This window comes from Capsicum annuum, chromosome 5 (genome assembly GCF_002878395.1).
Source record: "Capsicum annuum cultivar UCD-10X-F1 chromosome 5, UCD10Xv1.1, whole genome shotgun sequence".
In the NCBI taxonomy this organism is placed as follows: Eukaryota; Viridiplantae; Streptophyta; class Magnoliopsida; order Solanales; family Solanaceae; genus Capsicum; species Capsicum annuum.
In genome coordinates, this window is record NC_061115.1 from 41,744,179 (window position 1) to 41,767,115 (window position 22,937).

A 22,937-nucleotide genomic window follows, 5' to 3' on the forward strand; every position below is an offset into this window, starting at 1 on the left:
ATAAATTAATAGATAAGGGGTCACCTCGGTGGAGGTTCGAACTGTTGTGTAATACCCTTGCAAAGCAAAAGGCAACATCTCATGCCATGATCTATCATTTTCGATCATCTTTCTCAAGATCTTCTTGATGTTCTTATTGGAAGCTTCCACGGCTCTATTCATCTGTGGACGATATGCGGTCGAGTTGCGATGCACTATTTTAAATTGATCACAAATCTCATTCATCAAGTGAATATTCAAGTTTGCCCCATTATGAGTAATGATCGATTCTGGCACTCCAAATAGGCAAATCAAGCTATTCCTGACAAAATTTGCTACCACTTTCTCAGTGACGGCTCTATATGAAGCAGCTTCGACCCACTTAGTAAAGTAGTCAATAGCAACCAAAATAAATCTATGTCCATTCGATGCTGGTGGCTCTATTGGTCCGATAACATCCATGCCATAAGCTACGAAAGGCCAAGGTGAATTCATCGCATGAAGCTCATGTGGAGGCATTCGAATCAAATCTCCGTGTATCTGGTATTTTGAACACTTCTGCACATACCTACTACAATCATTTTCCATAGTCATCCAGAAGTAACCGGTTCTCAGGATCTTTTTAGAAAGGGAGAACCTATTTATGTGGGGCCCACAAAATCCAGCATGTACTTCTTTTATCAATTTATTGGCTTCCACAGTATCTACGCATCTTAAGAATCCCAAATCTGGAGTCCTCCTAAAAAGGATTTCCCCACTTGGAAAATAATTCTTTGCCAAACGCCAGATTGTCTTCTTTTGGTTGTTGCTGGCCTTTTCAGGATATATTCCAGATTCTAAATACCTTTTGATGTCATGATACCATGGCTTTCCATCAGGCTCCTCTTCAATGTGTGCCCAATGCGCGGGTTGTTCCTTCACACTTATTTTCAAAGGATCAATGTAACTCTGATCTGGGTGCTGAATCATGGAGTATATGGTGCCCAAAGCGTCAACAAACTCATTTTGTGTCCTTGGGATATATATGAAATAAACTTCTTTAAATTTTCCACATAATTCCTGCACCAGCTCCGTATAAGGAGTAATCTTGGAGTTTTTTACCGCCCATTCTCCCTGTACCTGATGAATCAACAAGTCTGACCCATATTATTGATGCATGGAAAATGCAACTTAGCAGTTATCGGATAGTGTTGACCCATTTCTGACACCAAAATTGCTCTGATTCCTGAATCTTTGAAGTTGACCGCCCCATCAAAGAATAGCCTCCATCCGGGGTAAATTTCTGTAATGTCTTCTCCTACGAATAAAATTTCCTCATCTGGGAAATAAGTTTGAAGTGGCTCATATTCATCATTAACCGGATTCTCTGCCAAATGATCTGCTAAATCTTGCCCCTTGATTGCCTTTTGAGTTACATATACAATGTCAAACTCACTCAGCAATATTTTCCATTTGGCTAGCTTTCACGTGGGCATGGATTTCTAGAATATATACTTCAATGGATCCATTCTTGAGATGAGGTATGTTGTGTATGATGGCAGATAATGCCTCAACTTTTGTACGGCCCAAGTCAAAGCGCAACATATCTTTTCTACGAGAGTGTAACGGGTTTTATATGGCGTAAACTTTTTACTCAAGTAGTAGATGGCTTTCTAATTCCTACCGATCTTATCATGTTTCCCAAGGACTCATGAAAGCATTTTTTGAGACTGATAGGTAAAGCAACAATGGAATTCCTTCTCTAGGAGGAACCAAAATCGGCGGTGCAGACAAATATTCTTTGATATGGTCGAAAGCTCTCTGACATTCTTCTGTCCACTCATTCAATGCATTTTTCTTCAATATCTTTAGAATTGGCTCTCATATGACTGTCGACTGAGCAATGAACCTTCTAATGTATTTCAAATGGCCCATGAAACTCATAACCTCCTTTTTGGTCCTCGGCGGTAGAAAATCCTGAATTGTCTTGATTTTGGATGGGTCTAGCCCGATGTTTCTCCAGTTGAGTATGAATCCCAGCAACTTCCCTGAAGGCACACCAAAAGAACACGTAGCAGGATTTAACTTCAAATTGTAATTTCTTAATCTGTTGAAGAATTTCTCCAGATGGGTCTGATGATCCAAACTCTCACGGGATTTGATAATTATATCATCCACGTACACCTCAATCTCTTTATGAATCATATCATGGAAAATTGTCTTCATAGCCCTCATATATGTTGCACCCACATTCTTGAGACCAAAAGGCATTACCCTATAATGATAAACACCCTAGGGCATAATAAAAGCCATCTTTTCTGCGTCTTCCTCATCCATCAATATCTGATGATACCTGGCAAAACAATCAATGAAAGACTGCATCATGTTTTGCATAATTATCAATGAGGATGTGGATGTTGGGCAGTAGAAAATTATCTTTAGGACTGGATTTATTCAAGTCTCTATAATCAATACAAATTCGAATCTTGCCGTCCTTCTTCGGCACTGGGAAAATATTAGCTAGCCATGTCGGATATTTTGTGACCTCCACAACCTTAGACTGGATTTATTTTGTCACTTCTTCCTTGATCTTTAGACTCAAATCTGGCTTGAATTTCCACATTTTTTGCTTGAATGGATCAAACTCAGGATTTATCGGCAACTTATGTGACACAATGCTGGTGCTCAATCCTGGCATATCATCATAGGACAAAGCAAACATGTTAATGTATTCCTTCAATAGGTGAATGAGCTCTCTCTTTTGTACTTCTGCCAGGTATACACTGATATTTGTTTCTTTGATTTCATCATGATCTCTCAGGTTGACTGTTTTAGTTTTCTCTAGGTTTGGCTTCTCCAGGTTCTCGAACTCCTCTATATCTTCAACTAATTGTTTCTCATCACCTTTCTTCCAATCATCATCATTCCCCTTATTTTTTTCATCTAAGCTTTGACATGACATGACATTGGTAGGTTTTGAGTTACTGTTACTGTAATAAACAAACAAACCAAGTTAGATGATAATAAGATAATAATAAAATATACGAATAGTGGTGTTTCAAAAAATAGTTTTTTTAAAAATAAGGGAAAGCCTTTTCATTGAAAGTTGATAGATAAGTACAAACTATGGTTCATGACTCGCGCAAACACAAGCCCATGCCTTTTGAAAGTATTAAAAATACGAAAAGGAAATTTGAGATGTAAAGGATGGATCGTGGGGCCTCCTCTGGATCATCACTGATTTGAAAAACTATTAGTAATTTCCCTTTTATCAACTACGATGGGTGATGAGTTATGAATAGAGTGGAGGTCCAGCTTTGAAAGGCCTCCCCTGGTGCAATCTTCTTCACCCCACTGGACTTTGGAAAATCTTCTGTTACAACATTGCATCCCTTGAACAGATTTCCTATCCTATTCCCAAGACCATCATCATTCAGTATCTCACGCATGGGAAATGACTGGTATAGGAGCGGTAAGGGCCTAAACAGACTCGCCTCTGACTTATTCTCAATCTCATCCTCCTCTGTAGGCCAAAATCCTAAACCATACCTAGAGGCTTTCTCTTAGATCATAATGGGCTTAATAATTCCTTGCAGATTCTTACCCAAACCTTGACCAGGCTCGAACTCATTTCTCAACATCACAGTCGCAATCATTTTGTAGACTGAAGCCATTGGAACATTGGGTGTCATATCCTTTTCCACAGCATTTATGATTTCCAGTGTATAGAAACTACTACCCTTTGGAGTGTCTTCAATCACTGGCACATAACCATTGGGATGATTTGCTCGGCTTCCTTCCCCTTGCATGACTATTTTATGATCCTCCCAAATGAACTTTAATAACCGATGAAGAGGTGATGAAACTGCCTTTGTACCATGTATCCATGGTCTTCCCAAGAGCAGGTTGTAACTAGTCCATAACATAAAACTTAGTCTTGAATTTAGCAGATCCCATTTGGATGTACAAATCAATTTCACCTATGGTATCTCTCTGCCCTCCATTAAATGCTCTCATATTTACGTGGCTTTGGCGAATTTTCCCTAAATCATAGCCCATTTGAACCAACATAGAGAGAGGATAAATGTTCACACCAGATTCGTTATCTATCAATACCTGATTAATCACATAGTCTCGATAAATAATAGTGACATGCAAGGCCTTGTTATGCATCACTCCTTCAAACGGAAACTCTTCATAGCTAAAAGATATGCGATGACTTCCCATAACATTTCCTATCATCTCAGCCAGGTTCTCAACACTCATCCCAGTGGGAACATATGCTTCATCCAAGACCTTCGATAAAGCCTGCCGGTCGTGTTGCAAACTCATTAATAGTGCAAAAATAGAAATTTGACTTGGAGTCTTCTCTAAATGTTTGACAATTGAATAATCTTTTGGTTTCATAAGCCTCCAAAATTCCTCAGCCTCCCCTTCAGTGATTAGCCTTTTCTGTGAATTCTTTTTGTTGGTTAATTCTTCAGAAATGTAGCATTGTCCCGATCGCATCATCCCTTGGGCAGTAGCGGTCTGTACAATAAATTCCTTCCTAGGCGGGGGAGTGTACACTTGAGTTGGGACTATCATCACTATAAATAGGGCTTTCTCGTTAATACTTAAGGTAGCCACAACTCTCTCTATCTTTTTTACCTCTTTCGCTCTTTTGTGATTTTCTGAATTCACCTTAGTAATAGTCTTGCCAGATGTCCATTTTCCTTCTATTTCAATTATGTTAACTGTAGATACCCCATGATTAGGCAATGGGTTACTGTTAATATTTGGCATCGGTGACTGAAGCCTGATGACCTTTTGATATATCAGATCTTGGATCTTATGTTTTGAGTTAATATAGTCCTCGGTACTGTGCCCTGCTTCTCCTAAATGATAGGTGCAATTTTGATCAGGATGATAAAATTAGGAGTTAGGTTTAACACACTTTAGCTGGATCGGTTGTAAATGACCGATATTCTTCAATCTTTCAAATAGTTGGGTGCGACTTTCAGCTAGCAGTGTGAAGTTTCGGGGAGGTTTCTTTTTAATGTTTGGACGCGGAGGGTTATAAAGGTTCTGATTTACAGGAGGAGGTACTTGATGATAATTTAGAGGTTCTTGGATATTTGTTCAGTTGTTTGGAAGAGTGGATTGGACATGCGGCTGATAATTCCGTGGTGGAACTTGGTATTGGGAAAAAATATTTGGCTGTGGAGCTTGGTATTGGGATTGGACATTTGGGAGTGGAGCTTGGTACTAGGGTTGGATATTTGGGAGTGGAGTTTGTTATTAGGGTTGGACATTTGGGAGTGGAGTTTGGTACTGAGGTTGGACATTTGGGAGTGGACCTTGGTATTGGGGTTGAGTGTAGAATACATGCTGAAAGTTTGGTGATGACGGAGAAGAGAAAATATTTGTAGAGTTGAACCTCTTTTTTGTTTATGCAACAGAATCAGCAGAAACCATGCCCACATCCTTCTTTTTCTTCTTCGAAAAACATAGCAGTCCCAGATGATGTTGGGGTCTTGGCAATTTTTCCTATCCGAATACCTTCTTCTAGTGATTCTCCTATTTTTACCAAATCTGCAAAAGTCGCCCTGACAGCGGACACCATCTTGGTATAATATTCTCCTTCTTGAGCCGAGAGAAACAAATACCATTTCTTCTTTAGACATGGGGGGTTGCACTTTGGAAGCTTCTTTTCTCCAACGAAAAACATAATCTCAGAAACACTCATCACTTTTCTATTTGATCCGATCTAGTGAATATCGGTCACAGACAATTTCAATGTTAAATGCAAACCTATCAAGGAAACCCTTGGCCAATGCTCTCCAACCAATCCATCTTTTCAGTTCCTGAGATATAAACCATTCTAAGGCTTCACAACTTAAAGTACGGCTAAACAAACACATCAATAATGCTTCATTTTTCCCTACCCCCATCATTTGATCATAATACCTTCTTAGATGGGCCATTGGGTTTCTGGTACCATTGAACACTTCAAACTTAGGGACCTTGTACCCTTCTGGTAGATCTACTTTAGGGTGAACATATAAGTCATCGTACCCTAAACCGTCGTGGTCCCTCGCTCCATGAGATTATTTGATCCTCATGATCTCTTCATTTATAGCTAGCAACTTTATTTCATGCTTGGTCCTCCACTCTTTCTCCTTCTCCTCGTAATGGTCCATCTCAGGATTAGGAAGGGGATTATAGATATCAGGGGATATAATGACATGAGGAGGATTTGGAAGGGAGGTTTGATTTGTGGATGAAAGGAAGTTGATTGGTAAGTGGGGAGGACGTTTTGGAAATTGGAAAGGTTTTGTTGAATTTGCGAGTAGTTTGGTGGAATCGGAGAAGGATTTTGCAAATTTGGAAATGAATTTGGTGGATTTAGGGATAGATTTGATGGAAGATTCGGGGATGGATTTTGTGGATTTGGGAGTGAATCTTGTGGATTTGGAAACAAATTTTGTTGATTTGCAAATGGGTTCTGGGGATTTGGGAATGTATTCGGAGATGGGTTTGGGGTTAGAGATGGATTTTATGGATGGTAGACATCTGGGTTATTTTTGTGATTGGTGTTTTGGACAAATGGGGGAACGGATACGGATGATACGTTATTTGGATGATTCTCGAGAATAGGTGTACTTAGGGGAAGGAATTTGGAATGGAGTTCCGTGTCCTCTTAGAGCGGGGGCATTGATGGTGATGGCCAGGTTAGCCAAATCTCGAGTGCGATTTATTTCCTTCTGAAGCATTTCTAACTTCCTTTCAAGCTCTGCAATCATCTCATTCTGTTCCACTATTACATTGTCCCTGATGATCAATGCGTTTTCTTCATCATTTCCAGTCATTATTGAATGATGGTTAGAGAATGGGATATTGTGCGCTTTTGACTGGGTCAAGTAGGGATGTTCTGCCATCTTATATCAACATGGAGTAGTTTCTATTATTTGTAAAGTAAAAAAACTCAAAGGCAGATATGTTAGTTTCCGTATGTGATAAGTAATGCAAAATATTTGACAAGAAATAACCACATAGAGTTGTTTGAGTCATAGCCAAATTCATCCATAGGAGCATAGCAGATAAACTTGCCTTTGATCCAAAAAAACACACATAAACATATAAGATAGTTATATCATATAAAACATTATAATAATACGTATCCTAATTGGGGTGACCCTTTTGATCCAAGGGTTTGGGCTCAACGATTTTTTTGAAGAAAAATATATGCTTGGTTAATCAATCCATTATCCCCCAACTTTATAGACACTAAAATGGGCATAGATACCTACAAAAGATAACAAAAGAGGGATACAATCTTTAGGCAAAAGGAAATAACATAAAAGAAATAAAGTTCCCATGCAGGAGAATAATAATAAAAAACTAGCTACTGGACGCTCCTTCATTTGCCTTTGCCTTCTTAGCTTTGTTCACCTCTTGCGATATTTGATACCTATTGATGATCTGATGACCTCCGCATAATTGTACCTTACTGTCGTAAGTCATTTTTCCTATACTATCGAGTTGGGAGGCCATGCTATCATCAAAATTGATTAAACACTGCCTAGCATCATCAGCCTCTTGCTTAGCTCTTTTCAACTCTTCCCTCACCATACATATTGTTAAAGAATTTTTTGCATGCATCTGTCGGTGCACGATTTCACTTTTCTAAAACTTATCTTGAAGCCCGTGGAGTTGGATCTAATTCTCGGATTCTACATCCACAACCCAAGTGGGCATGTTCGGCCCCAGAATCAATGCTTCAATGAGGCTCTTTTTTAACCACTTCTTGTAAGTGTCGTTGGCTTCAGGTTCATACCCTATACAGAAATAGACTTCCATCCACCTTCTTCTTCTCCATTTATTTATCATGTAGTCTTTGAGAGGAGGCTCGCTTTTATCATAATTGGTGAAGAAACTAAGCATAGAATCAATTTGAGGTGTCTCTTGCTTGATCTCGTATTGCCTAAGAACTTTGCCAGGATTGTAGGGATGGGTCCCTATGAGACCCGAAAGCACTATAAACGGCCAATCACCCCCTCAAATGGTGTATTTCCCTGAACGAAGATAATTGATGGACCATTGAACATCGTCGTCTCTTAATTTTCCAAGAGTCTTAAACCAAAATTCGTGAGATGCTTCCCGTTTGAACTTGTGGAGAAACAACCACATGCTGTACGATTCTAGAAGATTCCTTCTTGTTTTGTTATCAGGTTGTACCGTTCTAGGATTTTCACCAAATGCATCATCATCCACCATTGTAATATAAGGTTGCAGCCTTGAAAGAAATGATTCTCGACTTGACATCTTCCCAAAGCTCGATATATGTCGGTGACAATCATGGAAGCTAAGTTATGGAATACCTCTTTAGAATTGTAATCCATTCTAAAGAAGAGTGCATGGGTCACTGAGACAACCCTTGGATGGATTGTGCCATTTTCCCCCTGTGGGAAACACTATGGTTCCAAGTAGGCCTACCGCAAACACAAAGGCTCTCATCTCCTTCCATTTTGCTTCTGACTCAAATTTATGTCCAAACTTCTTAAAAGCATTGAATCTTACGAACCGACGATACAACTCACAAAAATGATATTTGCTCTATCACGTTCTCCTAGCTAGGTGTCATCATCAGTCAAAAATACCTCCTTGATATTTTGACGATCCCACACAACTGGGTGTAAAATGTTCTTATCAGGTGTCTCCTTTCTCTTGAAACACATTTCAGTACTCTCATAACAAATCAATACCTCTTAGATGGTAGGATTCAATTCAACATCCTCGAAGTGAAATACCATATTCTGATCATCCCAAAAAGTTTGTAGTACATGGATCATTTCGGGCCAAGCGTCCATCTCAATCAAAGAAGGCAAATACCTGATGTGTGTTCTAACAATCTTTCTCTCTTCTGCACTCACGTGATCCCACCATAGTTTCAGGAAATCTTCAGATTTAGTAACCATCTTGAACTTTTTGTGGGAATGCAGTTGAGCCATATCCTACACGAAAGTAGACAAAGATAAGCCTTTCCCCGACCCCAAAGGGTAATGGATTGAATTAGACAAACGTATATATTTTTTTCAACACATAAATATGGTTTGTCTATAATTGAATCAAGGTCAATAGATACAGGGTAGGGTTTATAATAGGCCCAATACCCCGCTCGGGTGTTGGGTCGTCCTAGACTCATGCCTAAAATAGGGTTTTAATTTCGTTCTATCCTAAGTGTCCAGAGTGGGTTTGAACACTGGTTCTCAAGTGGACAACTTGAGTTTGAAAATCACGTGCTAATAAGCCATTCGTATTTCCAACACATTTTTAGAAATGAACAACAGAGGCCGGGACGTCCACCAAACACTAAAATAGCTTAAATAATGCAGAAATATGCCATAAGATGTGGTAGTTAAACTTTACAGAATCGAAACATATAAACACATAAATAGTAAATCAAAAGACAAAATCAAACATTTGGTTAGAACCTAGTTACAAATCCCCAGCAGAGTCACCATTTTTGTTTTGCGAGAAATTTTGACTTTTGAGAAGAGTCGCCACTTAATTTTGAAAAGGAATTAAGAAACCTTTAGAGAGTTACTTCAAATGATTCAAAACAGAAAAATCATTTTAAGTTAGAGATTCTAGATAAGTGGTTCCTATTAATATTTTAGGAAGCTGTTAGGCACCTAAAACGTCCGCTAACTTGCAGTTATCCAGACTATTTGAAAATCGTCTTTAATTAACCTTGAAAAAGTTGATTTTTGGAAAGAAAAGCGATATTAGGAATATTTTGGTGTTTATGCAAAACTAGTTTTAGCGACTTGACTAAGGATTTAACTAGGTTCGCAAAGCACATAAGGAAAACAAATATAAGAACAGGGAAAGGGGAAGAAATAAAGTATTTAGGCCATTGGCCTAAATCAATGAGACCTGTCCTAGTCTAATTTGACTTTCGCCCCATTTCACCTGTCCTAATCTAGTATTAGATCCTTTGTTTCGAGTCTCAATCCACCTGTATTAAATTTACAACTTTGGCTTCGGGGCCTAAATGAATGAATAAATAAATAATTAAATAAATAAAATATAAATAAATAAATAATGAAGACAATGGAAAAATAAACAAATCAATGAGACTTTCAAGTCTCCTTCGTTGCTTCAAAGATGAGACTTCGACTCATTTTTTCTTCTTTGGGCTACTTTCTTTAAAAATAATCCACTATAAGAGGTAGGCCTCATTGGTCGGTCATGAAATGCAATAGGGGGAGACCCATTTGGGTCCCAAATTTATTTCACATGCATCAAACAAAATAATAGGGATTAATTATCAATTTATGGAATTAAGAGAAGAAGACAAGCAATCTGATGAACTTAACAGAACAACATACCAAATTAAACATGAACGGAACCAAATAATATAAAAAAATTGAGATTTTTGACTAAAAGAGAAATTCTAGAATCAGGGGAGGAGGTAAGAATTCATGAATATACTTACTGGAAAAACAAACCCAACGTAACACTAGGGAAGGGCATTTTACTTAGAATTGGCCTACACATGTCACAAACCACTCTAAATAATAGTCATGCTTCACTTACTCGTAACTCCATAATCCGCATAATATAACCCATCAAAGACGAAACTATATGAAGCGAAGGTCTAGTAAGGCTATAACTTTCAAGGACAAAAATTTTCACATATAATTCAACAACGGCAAAGAATAAGTGCTTGTTGAAAGTTTTGAAACAAGAAACTCTAAAGAGCGCATGCTAATTATGACCCTTTAGAGACGAAAACACATCACAACGAGGGTGTGTTTCGTTTCTAGCCTCTTTTTCCCAAGGATCACAAGCAGAGGGAAAGAAGAAAAAAAAGAAGAAAAAAAGGAAAAGAAGTGCACTATGACCATTATCCAGAAAAGCACAACCAAAAGGAAAAGGAAGGATCATAGGCTTTTAAAAATGGGACAATAACGCCATACGGAACCACAGAAAGATTATTGTGACCTTACTATTTCTATCATACAATTGGAAGGTGAGAGTAAGCCATGGTGTAGTTTATTTCACCTTATTCATGACAGAATTAGGTTAATTTTGTCTATCCGAGTTAGCAAGATAGCACATTAGATCGCTTATTCAAAAATCAATTAAAGACATTAATCTTTATTAAATCATTTTCACTAATCATTACCGCAAAAAACTCCCCGTTACGTCATTTTAAATATGCACCAACTACAACACTAAAGCAAAACAAAATAAAATACAATAAAATGAAACAAAATAAAACTCTAAAGCAGAACATCAAATATCTCAGCAGCAAAACCAATTTTCACTGATCGTAATTAGCAACTTCAAAGTAACACAACACTCAATTCACCTATATAAAGTTCTAAAATTCTATCTCATCGAATGTATACCACTGTAAAATATTAAGTAATTAGAGAAAAGTAAAGATTGAAGGTCTCACGAAGTGAAGCAGACGAGCAAAGAAAAGGAAGAGAATAATACTCACTGTGACCTAACAATTCCCATAAGACGATTCTGATTAAGAACTTTCAAAGACGAAAACATATCATGAACATTTCATTTCCAGTTCTATTTTTACAAGATCGTGAGTTTTCAATTTTGTTAAGCCTCTTAGACATTGTAAACCAAAGAGACTTTACAAAACTTTTGCTTTAAAGGCAAATTGACTAAACCGATTTCAACGATTTCTCAAATGACTTCAAATAAGAGATATAAGACTAATAACAATGAGAAAAATAAGACTTCACTTCAAAGATTTTGAGACAATCACATCCAAATAGAAATGAGGAAAACGAGACTAACAACAACCCTACAAAACTACATCAAGAACGACTATTATTCCAATCCTCCTCACTATTCTGACAAATTCGAATAAAATGGTCTTTAAAAGAACCTAGGACTTTATGATAAGCTATTGGATCCTGCTCATTGTCCTTTTGGCATATGAGAAGCCCAAGAAACTTGAGAGGTAGCTCTGCTAGCAGCGCTGCTAGCTCGACAATTAAGACTTCATCCAATAGTTACAATAGACAAAACACTGTCAAATAACAATTTTGACCAAAACACCATCAGGTTAAGACTGTTAAACACAGTTAAAGCAACGAACTTTAACTAGGCAACCAGCTATTCAAGCCACAAGTAGTACACAAAATGAGAGTATCAAGTTGGAAATCTTCCAATAATTACCTATGGTTATTGAAGCCATCTACCAACAAACAACCCAGCATAAAATCATACTGAAAATTTATTCATGAATACAGAAGATTGATATGAAGTAGAAGAGATCGAAGCTTAAATAGAAAAGGGTATTACCAGTTCGAGAGCAGCAAAACAGGACTACGAACTGACATCGGACTCCACCACCTCCGGAAAGCTCGATGCCATTACGTAAATTTCAATCAGCTGACCACTTCTTCCTAAAATTTTGTTAAACAAAAGTTCCTTTTTCATGAGACCCATTTTTCCTCTCTTTTTGAACCTAGCTTTTCTTAGGAAAATTTTTTCGCACTCAAATTTTCTAACCCAAATAATTTTTGACCCAAGAGTTTTGAACCCCATTTGCCTATAAAATTTTGAACTCCAAAGAGAAAGTAGAGGAGAACCCACAAATGAAAGGAGAGGCCAGTGAAAAAAAATCCCAAAATCCCAAAAAAATCCCCTTTTCTTGCTCTAAAGAGAGCTACTTATAGAAGGGGATTGAGGGTTCATTTTTAAAATTCAAAAGATCCGGACCATAACCAACTGTACCTCTATTTTGATTTTCTTGAACGGAATTCCAAAAAGTGGCCAATAGAAATTGGTGGAAAGGGAATAATCTTCACAAGCCAATGAAAATTTTCCATCTATGTACGAATTCGTACAACTCTATCTAAGAATTTTAGGATTTGAATGTTGGGAGGATCCAACTCACCATATTCTAGAAGATTCGAGGCTATTCTGTGAGAAATGACAATGGGAAGATGGGGAACACGTAATTGCTGGTTGAGAACGGCTTGCGGGTCGGGCTGGTTATTGTCGCGATTTGGAATCGCTGACCTCGATTTTTTGTTGCTTTGTTTGTGCGTTGGTGATTAATGTGTGCAACTATTTGTTTGAGCTATTTGTACGCTTGTAATAGAGAAGGGGAAATATTGATGGGCCGGGTCGGATGGATAGGGGTTGGGATACTCAAAATTATTGTCTTGTTGGGTTTGTTGTTGGTTTAATTTAATTGTACTAAAGGCTGGTGAAGTTTTAATTGTTGGGCTTACTTGAATCATTTTGGGAATTAAGATTTGGGTTTAGGTGAAAGTGCGGCCCTACAAATAGGGGTAGAAATTTGGTAGTTTTTACAAAAATGACCAAATTAAATTGATTTTTAGCCAATTTTTACTTGAAAGTTATCCAAATTAGATATCAATTTGATCAATTGCATTGCAATTGTGATCAACTCGATTTTAATTATGGTCAAATTGACTAAATTTAATTCAGATTCGATACGAATTAATACCTTGTTTATTCTTGAGCTTCTTGATTCGATAAAATTAAATAAACATTTATCCAAATAAATTGTTTTTGAGTGCAAATTATATTTAAATCATTTGAATATATTTTCATGATAAGCCTCAACTAAAATTCGATATTTTGTAAAAATAAATTTTTAAGTAATAAAATTATAAAATTTTGTATAATTGAACACGATAATATATAATCGCTACATAAATGACCAATTTACCAAAATAAATACTTTGAAAATCCTTTATTCGGATAAAATACATGTTGTAATTTTATTTAAAAATTGAAGAAACTCCGAGTTAAACTTAGTTAGGGAGGGCAAAAATTAGGTGTAAACAAAGGTAAACAACAACTCTGACACTTTTTTTTCTGCTATTTATGCCAGCACTGATCTTAACCGGAGATTAATGCTATGGGATAAGTTACGCAACATTGCTACCTCAATTATTGGGGATTGGCTCATGGGGTTAGACTTCCATGAAATTATGACAACCAATGAAAAACTTAGGGGTTCTCCCATTTGCAATAAATGGGCCAACCACTTTTGGAATTGCTCAAATTACTACTACATGGTGGACCTTGGTTTTAAGGGATGGAAATACACTTGGACTAATAAAGGTATAGAAACTAGGGGTGCCTTATCCAGGAAAGGCTAGACAGATGCCTTGCCAATACCTCCTGGATAAACCGCTTCCCTGATACTGTTATTACCCATTTACCTAAAACCAAGTCAAATTACTGTCCCCTCATTTTGTCTCTCAATAAAACAATTGCTAGGCAAACAGATAAACTCTTTAGGTTTGAACCCATGGTGCAATCATCAATCCTTCCATTGACTAGTTGAGAGTTGTTTTTTGGGACCCATCACCATCTACCAAGACATCTCTCAATTCCATGATAAGGCAATACATTCGAACAAAAATGTCTTTGGTAACCTCTTCAATAGACTTAGAACTATTCTGGCTAGGTTAGATGGTATATATAAATCCCCTCACTATCATGCTAGAACTTTCTCCACAACATTGGAGAATTAGCTCCTTTGTGATTATGCTAGTGACCTTAAGTACGAAGAGGACTTCTAAAAAAAAAAGTCTAGAATCTCTTGGCTTAATGAGGGAGGGGATGCTAACACTGCATTCTTTCACTCTTCCATTATTAATAGGAGAAAAAAGGAATAAAATTGTAGCACTCAAAGACAATGTGAGAAATGTCATCTCTGATGAGAATGACATTAAGAACCACATCATCAACCGCTATAGCAGTATCTTCACTACCAGCCATACCTCTAGCCCCAACAGTCACTTCATCCCTGAGGATAACCCAACATCCTTACAAGGGAAGAAAGAGATAGGTTTGAATCCCCCCTCAGAGACACTAAAATCTTGGTAGCCCTAGGTCCTTTAATCCTCTAAAAGCTCCAGGCCCAGATGGCCTACACCCCTCTTCTTCCAGAAGTTGTGGAACATTGTTGGTCCTAAAACTATGGACTTCTATAGGGAAGATTTTTCCAAATCAAATATACCTGAGAAAACCAATACTACCCTTATATTCTTTTTCCTCAAATACAAGAATGCTGTATCTCTTAGGAATGTTAGACCCATAGGCCTCCGCAATACCACCTACAAGCTTGTAACAACAATTATTGTGCATAAAATCAAGTCCTACCTCTCCTTCATTATTGGTCATAATCAATCCAGTTTCTTAGCCAATAGAAGAGCCTCTGACCATGCTATCATCATCAAAGAGTACATCACCTACTTCAGCAAGATGAAAGGGAAGAACTCGAACATAATCTTGAAGATTGATCTAGAGAAAGCATTTGACAAACTAGAGAGGTCCTTCATAAAGGATACCCTCCTATTCTTTGGTTTCCCTAATAAACTCACCAAACTTATCTTGTCCTGTGTCTCCACCTCTTCTATCTCTGTACTGGTCAATGGATTCAAAACTGAATTCTTTAACCCCATCAAAGGTATCAGACAATGAGACTCTATGTCTCCCTAAATCTTCATTCTTTGCACGGAAAGACTTTCTAGAGGTATTAACTCTGAAGTCAGATCCAAAAGATGGGACCTCATTGGCATCACTAATGGTGGTCCTAAGATCTCCACCACTTTCTTATGATGATCTCACCTTACTGGCTAGGGCCTCCCATAGCAACTGTCAAACCATTATCAATATCCTGAAAGCCTTCAGCAACCTCTCAGGATAAACCATCAACAATGCCAAATCAAAAGTGTTGTTCTCCAAACACTGCACTACCTCTAATGCTTCAATTTGCACCCAAATCCTTAATATCCAAGTTAGCCAGGACTTTGGCAAATACCTAGGATATCCCATATTCCACTCCACGCCTAAGAATCGTGATTTCCAATTCATTCTGGATAACATGCATCAAAGGCTTGAAGGATGGAAAACAAAATTCCTCAACTTAGCTTGAAGAACTATTCTTGCTAAAGCCACCCTAAGCAGTATACCAACTCACATTATGCATTACATCAGAGTCCCCAGTAAATTTCTGGAACTCATAGACAAAACTCAGAGTGATTTTTTTTGGGCAGCAGTGCTGAAAAGAGAAAACTCCACTGCTTAGTTGGGACACACTCACCACTACCAAAAGAAATGGGTGATTAGGACTCCACAAAAGTTGAATCAGGAATAGAGCACTCCATGCCATCTTAGCATGAAGGCTGGCCATGCACCCCAACAATTTTTGGGGTAGTATTATGCTCTCTAAATACAACCACTATAATGCTAGCCCTAAAATAAGAACCTAGAGAAATATCCTTAGAGGTTGGGCTGACTGTTCTGGAGGCATAAACTAGAGGGTTAGCAAAGGGGATATAGTTAAATTTTGTATTGATAGTTGGATCCCCCACTTAGGCAGCATCAGGAGTCTCATCCATGGTCCTCTTACCACTGTTGATATGAATATAACCATTAATCAACTCTATTATAATAGTAGTTGGGACTTTGGATACCTCTCTATAGACCTTCCTCACCACCTAAAAAACATCATCACTAGTACCATACTGTCTAGATGACAAACCTACTTGGGGTTTAACTAGAAATGCTGTCTTCAATACAAGAAGTGTTTACAACCTGATCTCTGACCCTGGGGTGTAACAAGACACCCACAAAACTTTAAATTATTCTAGAAAGCCCAAACCCCCCAAAAAACTAAAAATTTCCTTTGGTTTCTCTTCCACAACAAACTCCCCACCAATGCCTATCTAAACTATATTGGCTTATTTATCCACCCTCATTGATCCTTGTGCTAAAACCAAGGAGAATATACCAACCACATCTTTTTCAGATGCCCTAATGCTATTTTCTTCTGGATATAACTCTCCTAAAAGTCCAGATACAAACCCAACTATAGGTCAACCTATCCATTTCTAGTTAGGAAACTATCTGGCAGTAACTCAGGGGCAAACCTTTTAATGCCTGGTTAATGTGGGAAATTCTATTCCCACATTGCCTCTGGGTCATCTAGTTGTGTAGGAATGACAACACCTTTAATAATAAAACCTCTACCATCTCCACAGATATAGCCATCTTTTTGGCTACTGAGTTCACTATGCTCTCTCCCAATAACACCACTCAACCTTGCAAATCCATCACAATAGCCATCAAATGAAATCCTCCAACCTGTGGACAGCTAAAGCTCAATATTGATGGCTCAACCCAAGGCAACCATGGAATATGAGGGGTAGGCGAACTCTTTCGAGATCACAATAGAATTTGTACTTTGGGGTTCATAATGCACCTGCCCCACATAACCCCTATTATGGCTGAACTGTTGGCATTATGGCATTCATTTTCAATTGCCAAAACCAATAACTTCACTAATTTCTTCATTGAAACTGATTCTAGTGCTCTTCTTCAAATGCTTACTAATGATCACCCTTTCTACCATAATCTCATTGTTGAGTGCAGGTCACTAATGCTATAGATGTAGGTAACAGCACCAGCCAAAATTTTTATAAAGCAGAATACGGTGGTAGGTATGCTTGCTAATGAAGGAGCCAAAATTCAAATCTTGGGATCAATAAAATTATTTTGGCTAATACCTCATTTTGTAAATTCCCTTGTACAATCGGATTGTAATGGGTCACTATCTAACTGGACAATTAAAAATAACTCAATTATCCTACAGGGCCGAGATGTGGCCCTACAAAATTATTTTTTGGCCCCTTCAGCTATGAGGAGCACCCTAACCCACCCCTCTTAATCTACGAATGAATGAATTTCCTTTTAACCAAAAAGGAAATAGAGTCTATTAAAATAAAGTTACTTTTTCTTAAAACTTTAGACCTTCGTTTAATTTTTGCCTTAGCCCACGAATATGCTTGAGCCTCCCCTTCCCCTTCTATCTCAGTTTCTCATTTTATTAAATCTTCACCACTTCACCGTCTCTCTATTTTATCAAGTTTGTATTATTTTGACCTTTTTTATACGAGGGGGAAGGTCAAGTAGAATAGTAAAAATCAAGATAGGAGAAAGATGAAAAAACAATATGCCAATTATCCAATTAGTGTAATCCCGAGGAAATCAAAAGCACTATTTTTGTCGTCCCTTCTATGGAGGGTCACCCACTATATATGTTAGAGTTAGAATTTTGTGTTTTTTTGGGTACACAAAATCAGTGTGTTAGTTCACTAAAATTCAACATAAGTTCAAGACGTTTCAAGAACACTTATGAAGTTTTTCAACACCTTTAACACAAGTTCACTATGAACTATCAAAGAAGTGTGTTATAATATTAAGAAATAAGGTGAAACAGAATAAGCCAAGTCCTTCAAATTCATGAAGTGTCCTTAGGGAAATAATCCCCCTTAAGTACTTGAGGTTGCGAAATTTTCCTCCTAGGATAAAATGGCTTCACAACCAAAAAGTAGCGGTACCTCAAATGTTTAGATTTTCTTTAAACTCATTCGACAGAAGATGATCACATGGAGTTTTTAAAAAGATAAGAAGTGTTTTAATGCAAAATTTTTTTGTAGCAAACCTGTGGAAAAATGTAGGTTTATATAGCCATGAATTGCCTCTTTGGAAAGGAGGTAATGGTTCATCAAAAAGGTATATCTTTTCTGAATAGTCATATCTTTCCATTCGAAACACAACCATCCAAATAGTCATACATTTACTCGAAGGGTTGCATCCCTTTCGAGGTAGTATTTTACGTTCTGCACTGCATGCATGTTAATGGAAGAATAATTTTCAAACTATGTAAATAAATTTTGTCTAAAAAATTAATCTCATCGATTGATCATTTTTCAAATCTAAATCCAAATTCAAATTCGAATTTGAAGTTGAAACTGAGCAACGACGACGACGCGAGGTACCTCTTAGTTCTTGCCTCACTTACCAGGTGGAGTTTGTGTTTTTAATATAAACACATAAAATTTTAATTCTCCCGCCAATGTGGGAGAATTAGTAGACTTTTCTTTTTTTGAGTACACTTTCCTTTTTAAGTGTTATCTCAATTTTTCCCTCTACTTAATTCCCTCCATTTTCTATTCACACTTTTAATCTTGAACCCAACAATCCCCCACATGAATGGTGAATGACTATTCTTTGTAAAACTTTATAGACAAGTATGTGATTATCAAGCAAAAACTGATTGCATCTGGATAAGTGGGTTTCCCTTTGAACTTTCTGTAGTGAACATGAATTGGATGCACTCAGTCAATTGGTAGATTTGATATCTTTGAATCATCGAGTTTTAATGTATACCTAGACAACACATGTCATATAACCAGCCTTTTACCATTTATAGTTCTCACGGTTTTGTTTGTTTCAACCATGAACTCATCTCTATTTTATGAGAGCTTAGAGAGTAGGCCTTTACTAACATTCTCCTTGAAGCGGCTTCCACTTCCCCCTCACATTGGTGATTTCCAAGCATCTTAATCCTATAGATTAAACTATTTGGTAAAATATTTCAAATTTAGCTAATTATTACAAGACTTCACACCATAAGTTTTATCCTTATTTACTAAATATTGTCTACATAATAAGAATGGGTTGGGTGTATTGACAATGTTAAACCTGTTAGACACAACTTTGTTTGATCTCCTTGAATCTTGCTCTTGAGATATCCAGTCTACTAGGCTGTAAACCCATTTTCTCGGATGTTCTCTCAACTCCATCTCTAGATATGCCTTTTTTAAGTGGATCCGACATATTATTCTTTAACTTCACATTGTTAATAGTGATAATTCTACTAGAGAGAAGTTCTTTAATGGTATTATGTCTCTGTCTTATATGATGAGATTTTATACATCATGCTCCCCGCCCTACTTATTGCTGCTTTGCTATCACAATATACATACTAGTGCTACTGATTTGGCCTAATAAGAAATATCTTCCAAGATATTTTAAAGCCATTCTGCTTCTTCACCGGCTTTGTCCAATGTGATAAACTCAGATTCCATAGTGGAGTGAGAAATACATGTCTGTTTGGACGATTTACAAGAGAGTACTCCTTCACCTATAGTAAATACATATCCACTCATTGTTTTAATTTCATTTGATCCTTGATCCGGTGATCCAATTTGCATCACTATATCCTTCAATTACCGCGGGATAATTATAATGCAAAACATAGTCTTGAGTGTATTTAAGATACCCCAAAACTCTTTTCATTATCATCCAATAAGTTTTATTGGGATTACTCGTGTACTGACTCAACTTACAATAGCGCATGCTATGTCTGTCCATGTATAATTCATAATATACATCAAACATCCCAACACTTTTACGTAGTCCAACTGTGAGTCACTTTTACCTTCATTCTTTTGAAGTGAAAAGCTTACGTCCAATGGAGTCTTGGCAATACCAAATTCCAACTACTTGAATTTATTAAGTACTATTTCGATGTAATGAGACTATGACAATGCCAATCCTTGTGGACTTCTATGGATTCTTATTCCTAAGATCTCATCTACAACTCCAAGGTCTTTCATATCAAACTTGCTCTCAAGCATTCTTTTCATAGAATTTATTTTAGAAATGTCTCTACTGATGATCAATATATTATCCACATATAATCAAACAATGATCTTGTGATTTGGAGAGTCTTTAAGGTAAATACATTTATCATAAACCTGTTTTCCAACATGGTTTGGTAAAACTTCGCATGCCACTGTTTAGGTGCTTGTTTTAGTCCATAAAGTGACTTAACAAGTTTACGCACCTTATTTCCTTCACTTGGAACCAAAAAACCCTCAAGCTATTTTATGTAAATTTCTTCCTCTATTTCTCTATTTAGGAATACTGTTCTTACATCCATTTGATGGATTTCAAGACCATATACCATTGCCAAGGCAATTAACATCCAAATTGACTTTATCCTCATTACAGGTGATTATGTATTAAAGTAATCAAGGCCTTTCTTTTGTTTAAAATCTTTTACTACAAGTCTTGCCTTGTATTTGTCAATAGTACCATCCACTTTCATTTTTCTTTTGAAGATCCATTTAGAACCTAAAGGTTTATTTCCTGGAGAAAGATCAACCAACTCCCACATATAGTTGTTTAAGATTGAATCAATCTCACTATTGACTGCCTTTTCCAAAAAGATGAGTCTATAGATGACATCACTTCTTTAAATGTTTGAGGCTCATTTTCTCTGAGAAATGTTACAAAATCCAATCCAAACGAAGTTGACATTCTTTGACGTGTACTACATCTTAAATTCTCATCATTATGTACATCTTCACTTGATTTATCTCGAGGTCATTTAGACCCTCCACTAGACTATTCATGTCTAGTTTTATACGGATAAACGTGTTCAAAGAATTCAGTATTATCTAATTCAATTACTGTATTTTCGATGATATCTATATGTTTGGATTTATAAACCAAAAATTGACATGCTTTACTACGTTTAGCATATCCTATGAACATGCAGTCTGCTGTCATAGGTCCTATTTTCCTCCTTTTAGGCAAAGGAACTTGAAATTTTGCTAGACACCCCCACACTTTGAAATATTTCAAGTTGGGTTTCCTTCCTTTCCATTTCTCATATAGAATTTATAGTGGCTTATTATGGGGTACTCTATTGAGTATTTGGTTAGCTATAAGGATAGCTTCCCCCCACAAATTTTGCGGTAAACCTGAACTTATAAGTAAGACATTCATCATTTTCTATAATGTTCAGTTTTTTGTTTACAGAATTCTATTATATTGAGGTTAATATGGGTCCGTAGTTTGATGGATAATTCTATTATCTACACATATTTCCACAAAGGGAGATTGATATTCTCCGTCCCTATCACTTCTTATCATTTTGATCTTTTTCTCTAACTGATTTTCAACTTCTGTTTTATATTGCCTAAACACATCTATTGCTTCATCCTTACTATTTAGAAAATGGACATAACAATATATAGTGCAATCATTAATAAGAGTTATAAAATACTTTTACCACCATAAGATGGTGTTGACTTTATTTCACAAATATCAGTATGTATTAAGTCTAAGGGATTGGAATTCCTTTCAATGGACTTATACGGATGCTTAGCATACTTTGATTCCACACACGTTTGACATTTTGATTTATTGCATTCAATGTTTGGAAAAACTTCTACATTGATTAGTTTGCACAATGTTTTGTAATTAACATGTCCTAATCGTTCATACCATAAATCATTAGACTCAGGCAAGTAAGAAGAAACTGAACTTTTATTGCTTTCAACATTCATTACATTCATTTTGAATAGGCTCTCTGTGAGGCAGCCTTTTCCTATGTACACTTCTTCTTTATTAAGCACAATTTTTCTAGAAATAAATACATATTTGAATTTATTTTTATCAAGAAGTGATACAAAAATCAAGTTCTTGCGTAACTCTGGTACATACAGGACATTGTTCAAAGTCAACACTTTGCCTGATGTCATTTTTAGGCAGACCTTCCTATTCCTTCAACTTTTATAGTTGCAGAGTTTGCCATATAGATATTCTCTTTGCCTTAAGCCGAAGAAAATGCAACAGACAACTCCCTATTTACATAAAAATGGTGGGTGACACTAGAATTTTTAAAAATGGTGGGTGACACTAGAATTTTTCACCATTCTCAAGGATTTCCCACCAAGTTGTAATTAGAAAACATGGCACACAGATCGTCCATTTCTTTCTTGGATTCAACCATATTTGCTTGGTCTTTTTTTTGTCTTTCTATGGGGTATGACAAACTGTTGACTTGTGGGCAATCTTTCCATAATTAAAGCATTTCTCATTGAATTTCTTCATAGGTTGATTGCTTTTTTATCCATCTTTCTTGCACTTTTTTGAGTTGTTGTGGTTGTCTTCTACAATGTTTGCTCTATTCATTGCAGAAGTTTCTTTTGACCTTCTTTCCATGACTTTGTTGTCTTCTTCAATTTGTAGTCTCACTATGAGATCTTAGACTGTTATCTCCTTTCATTTATGTTTCAAGTAGTTCTTAAAGTCCTTCCATATAGGTG